This window comes from Pinus tabuliformis, chromosome Q, assembly GCF_031772625.1.
Source record: "Pinus tabuliformis cultivar Carrire ecotype Pingquan chromosome Q, CPIR1, whole genome shotgun sequence".
NCBI lineage: Eukaryota > Viridiplantae > Streptophyta > Pinopsida > Pinales > Pinaceae > Pinus > Pinus tabuliformis.
In genome coordinates, this window is record NC_142296.1 from 566,318,228 (window position 1) to 566,324,423 (window position 6,196).

Consider the following 6,196-nt stretch of genomic DNA (forward strand, 5'->3'; position numbering starts at 1 on the left):
CTTGCCACTACATGCTTCTATATGGGCAGATGTCTCCATGGATTTCATTACAGGCCTCCCTAAATCAAGAAATAATTCAGTCATCATGGCAGTAGTGGATCGACTCTCCAAATACGCCCATTTTTGTGCCTTACCATACCCATTCACTCTATATTTGGTGGCTCAAGTCTTCATGGATCAAATTTTCAAACCGCATGGCATACCTACTTCTATTATGTCTGATCGTGATCCCACCTTCACTAGCAATTTTTGGTAGTAGTTTTTCAAGCTACATGACACGTAACTCCAAATGAGTACAACATATCACCCCCAGACGGATGGTCAAACTGAAGCAGTAAACAAATGTTTGGAGACCTACCTGCAGTGCTTTTCTTCAGACAAAAAAACATCAATGGGTGCAGTGGTTACCTTTAGCAGAATGGTGGTATAATACTAATTATCATGAAGCAACCAAGATGACACCGTATGAGGTGGTGTATGGTCAACTCCCACCTTCGCCAACTTCTTATCTTCCAGGATCTTTCAAAGTGCAAGAAGTTGATAAGTTGCTTCAAAATAGAGTCGCTACTCTTTCTCTTCTGAAGGATAATCTCCATCAAGCACAAAAACGGATGAAGCAACAAGATAACCAACATCGCTCAAAAAGGTATTTTCAATTGGGTGACCAAGTGTTTCTTCGACTCCAACCTTATAATCAGATGTCTCTCAAAGAAAAGGGATTCCAAAAATTAGCTCCAAAATAGTATGGGCCCTATCATGTGATTTAGTGTATTGGCTTTGTCGCCTACAAATTGGCCCTACAGGCCACTTAAAAAATCCACCTTGTCTTCCATGTTTCTTGCCTCAAGAAAGTTGTGGGGCACAATTGCAAGGTCCATACCATACTGCCTAAATTGGATGAGGAAAGTTTTATTTGGCTCCAACCAAAACAGGCCCTGGATTCACGAGAATGACATCTTCATGGCCACTCTATCAATGAATTCCTCAACCAATGAAAAGAAACCTTACCAAAAGATGTGACATGGGAACCAACAACTATTCTCCGGAAATTTCCGCAGCTTCATCCTTGAGGACAAGGCTCCTTTTGAAGGGTGAGGGAATGTTGGGGTCTGACCCTAACCCGTTTATTAATGTAATAAACCCAAGGGGGGTCGTAAGAGGCATGACTAGTTAGTTTAATAAATAAACCTTGTAAGCATTGTAAGTGGTTGACCCGCATTATAAAAAAGGGATCACAATTAGTTATAACTGGCCATAGTTAATAAATAAAGTGGTTAACCTGTATTATGCAAGGGACCATGAGTAGTTAGGGTTTTGGATATCGTGAAACTATCTATTGTCGAAGATAGTAAGGGAGTCTTGTCTTGTGTTGTGTTATTTGTCTTGTCTTGTCTTGGTTTGCGTACCATGGGCAGAGCTCAAAATCCTTTAAGTAATCCCATCCTTTTACAAAAGAAGGGGATTTGACCCCCCCTAAAGCCCCTTTGACTCTTAGAACATTGTGATAATCACGCTCCACTCCTAAAAATGCAAAGTCTTTACATACTTTGGATAAAACTTAGACCTAAGGGACCCCTACCCAACACTTACGTAGGTCAAGCATACTACAAACCCTCTCTTCGTGGAGATCTAAATGGAGGAAAAAAAGACATTTGAATCTACCATTTTTCCTTGAAAATAGAGGAATATATGTGGAGGCTTAAATATAGGAGTCTATATCTCAAGGAAGGTGACAAAAATACAAAAAAATCCATAACCAAGAAAAAATGAGGCTATGGAAAAATAATTTTAAATCAATTTTGGTGAAAGGGAAAGAAATTTCCTCCCTTGATAATATCAAGGAGGAAGCTTAACGACACTCCTCTTCCTCAAGTTGAGGAAGAAATGTTGGAAAATATCCCTCTTCTAGTTAATAGGATAATGAACTAAAGCCAATTATAGAAGAGGAAATCTAGATAGTTCTAACACATTCAATGTAGATAAAGCTCTTGGTCCATAAGGATTTCAACTCAATTTATACGAACACTACTAGTAGATTATCAAAGTTGACTTATGTAGGATGATCAATTACATACTCCACTACTCCAAGGTGGGAGGGATCAACTTGATCTTCCTTGCATTGGTTCAGAGTAGGTCAAGCCATTTTCTTTTTTCAAGTTTTGACCTATTTCTCTTTGTAATGTTTTTTATAAAATTGTGTCAAAAATTATTGCATCTTGCCTTGATATGTTATTGCCTACGCTAATTTCATAAAATCAAGGAGGTTTTATACACAAAAGGTAAATAGTGGATAACGTCATTATGGTGCAAGAAGCTATTCACTCTAGCAAAAACAAGAAATAAAAAGGAATGGTCATCAAGTTAGACATGGCTAATGTCTTCAATAGAGTAAGATCCTCCTTCCTATTTGTTGTTCTAAAGAAATTTGGCTTTGACAATAAATTTATTAGCTGGATAGAAATCTGCATCAAGGGCCCTTGGATATCGCCATTAGTCAATGGTAGATCAATGGGCTTCTTCAAGGTAACTTGTGGTATAAGACGAAGATTCCCCCTATCTCCTTTGTTGCATATTATTATGATGTATTCTTTGAGTAAAAGCTAAAAAAGGAAAGGAGATTGTTGGGTTGTGTTATATTCTTTCCACGACTAGCCCACGTAGTTAACCGGGGGGTTAGAAGGGGGGCGGAGCCCCCCCTTCGTTGCGCTGATTGCGTAGCGGGGGGGTCACAGGGGGTTTGAGGGGTGCAAGTAACCCCACTCTATGGGGTCCGAGACAGCCCCGAGAAAATGTTGTTTTTGGACCCTATATTAGGTTGGGCGGACCTACCTATGGTTTTGTGCATGATTTTTCACACATGGTTTTGGACGCAATGGTTTTTGGTCCATGGTTTTGGACGTGATGGTTTTCGGTCCATGGTATTGGATGCTTCAGCATGTATAAATATGTATTGTAACATTGAAAGGAACATAATGAAAAATCAAGCTGGTAGTCCCGGTTTTTGGATCCAGGGGAAAATCTCTATGTATATGTGTTTTATGTGTTATGATCTCGCATTGTTTATTTTCTGTGTTTTAAGAATTCGTATGCAGGTAATTTCTATACGGGGTTAAAACCTACATTTGGTATCAGAGCTATTTTTGGCTTCAAGGAGACGCCTTTGTTGCTGAGGGGTTTCACTCAGCCCTGTGGTAGACCCTGTTCAGTGGGAGATCTGTGAGATCGATTCTGGTGGTGAAAGAGGATGGAGAGCAGTGGAAAGATAGAGATCGAAAAAGTTAATGGTCAGAGTTTTGAGTTATGGAAACTCAAGATGGAGAATCTGTTGGTGGATAAAGATCAGTGGGTCGCGGTAGATCCAGGGACTAAACCAACGGGAGTGTTCGATGAAGAATGGAAGAAGTTGGATTAAAAGGCTAAGAGCACAATACGATTATGTATCTTAGATCCAATATTGTTGAATGTATCAGGGGAAGCTACGACAGAGGCTTTGTAGGACAAATTAGGGACTTTGTACCAATCTAAGTCTCTGGTGAATAAACTATTCCTACGAAAAAAGTTGTATAACCTGAGGATGAAAGATGGAGACTCGGTGACAGAACATCTAAACGCATTTAATATTGTGGTAAGTCAGTTATTATCTGTTGGTATTAAAATTTTAGATGAAGATAAGTGTATCAGTTTGTTGTGTTCTCTATCAGATTCATGGGATAGTCTGGTTATTGCAATAGGTAACAATGCAACTGCCTTGCAGTTTGATGAAATAGTCTCATCTTTGCTAAAGGAGGAAATGAGATGGAAAAATATGGAGAGCCAGAATGGTGATGCCTTGTCTATATGAAGACGGTCCCAGAACAGAAACAAAAATAAGTCATCGAGTGCGAGATCTTAATATAGAGGGAGATCTAAATCTCCAGGAAAACATGTAAAGGTCATGTGCTGGAAATGCGAAAAGGAAGGGCACTACAAAAGGGATTGTAAATCTAAAGCTCCTGACAAAGGAAATGGATTTGATGATGCTCCTTCTGCAGAGGCGAAAACCATCTCAGATGAAGGTGAGGATGTGTACTTGGCTTCTTCAAGTACACATGTAGATCATGAGGCATGGTTGATTAACTCGGGTGCATCCTTTCACTTCACTCCCCATAGAGAGTGGTTCTGTGAGTATGAGAAATATGATGTTGGTGATGTCTTCTTGGAGGATGATAGGAAGGCTAGAATCGTTGGTCGCAGAAAAGTAAAGTTGAAGTTGCAAGGTGGAAGGGTTAGAACACTTCCGGGTGTTCTGCATATTCATGCGTTAGCCAAAAATCTGATTTCTGTAAGCAAATTGGATGATGCAGGTGTAAAAATAGTGTTCGAGAAGAATACCTGCAAGATGGTTCAAGGAGCATTGGTATTGATGCAGGGAGTTCAGATTGGAACTCTGTACAAGCTGCAAGGTAGCACTATTATTGATGAGTGCAACAGTTCTGTGGTTCCTGAAAGTGGAGCAGAAAATCTAGTGGTCTCTGGAGAGAAGACCATGTTGTGGCATCAAATGCTTGGACATGTTGGAGAGAAGGGCCTTCGAATACTTCATGGTAAAGGTATGAGTAATAGCTCTCTAGATTTTGATTTCTGTGAAAATTGTGTATACGGGAAGCAAAATCGAGTGAGTTTCCCCTCTAGTGGTAAGAGGGCAAAACATGCATTAGAGCTTGTTCATAGTGATGTGTTTGGACCTGTGAAGGTTCCATCACTGGGTTACTCTGTGTACTATGTATCACTTATACATGACTTCTCAAGGAATACATAGATATATTTCCTTAAGAAGAAATCTGAAGTCTTTGACAGGTTTAAAGAATTTAAGGCTCTGGTGTAAAACCAGACAGAGAAGAAGATAAAGGTGCTGAGGACAGATAACAGTGGAGTTTTGCAGTAAGGAATTTGAATAATTCTGTAAGAAGTGTGATATAACACGGCAGAAGACTACTCCATATACACCTCAACAAAATGGAGTCACAGAAAGAATGAACAAGACGTTGATGGAAAGGGCAAGAAGCATGCTCACTGGTATCGGGTTAGGACAAGAATTCTGGGCAGAGGTGGTGGAGACAGCATGTTACCTGGTCAACAGATCACCTTCATCAGCATTGGAAGATAAGACTCCACAAGAGGTGTGGACTGGTAAGAAACCTTCTCTTTCACATCTGAGGGTATTTGGATGTGATGCATATGTACATGTTCCAAAGGAGAAACGAACCAAGTTGGATAGTAAATCTGAAAAGTACATCTTTATTGGGTATAAGGATGGTTTAAAGGGTTATAAGTTTTGGAACCCAATAACAAGGAAGGTTGTGTATAGTCGAGATGTGGTGTTCAGAGAGGTGAAAGATGTTATTAAACATGAAGTCCAACCAAAAGAACCTGAGAGGATAGAGTTTGAACTAGAGGAAGAATCAGACTCTACAGCAGAGGAGGAATCAGAAGATGAAGAACCACAAACTTCGGGTGTGAGAAGATCAGTTCGAGAAAAAAGACAGCAAAAAAGGTACAGTCCATCTACTTTCTGTTCAAATTTTGTTTTATGTATTACTGATGATGATCCCAGAACTGTGAAGGAAGCAGTAGATTCAGAGGATGGAAAACTTTGGAAAGAGGCCATGGTTGATGAAATGGCATCTTTGCACAAAAATGAAGCATGGGATCTAGTGTAGTTTCCGGCTGGAAGGAAACCCATTGGCAGCAAATGGGTGTTCAAGAAGAAGACAAATGCAGAAGGAAAGGTGGAGAAATACAAAGCTTGGTTGGTAGCAAAAAGTTATTCCCAAGTGTCGGGAATTGATTTTGGTGATATTTTTTCCCCTGTTGCCAAGGTAACTTCTATTAGATTACTTTTATCTGTTGCTGTTGCTTTTCATTTTGAGGTAGAACAGATGAATGTGAAGACAACATTTATTCATGAAGCTCTGGAAGAGGAGATCTACATGAAGCAACCTGAAGATTTTGCGGTGAAGGGTAAGAAAGAACTGATATGCAAGTTAAAGAAGTCTTTGTATGGGTTAAAATAGTCACCAAGGATGTGGTATCAGAAATTTGACAGATTTATATGGGGACTTGGCTTCACCAGAAGCAAAGCAGATCATTGTGTGTATTTTAAATTAATTGGTGATCATATTATTTATTTGGTCTTGTATGTGGATGATATGTTGCT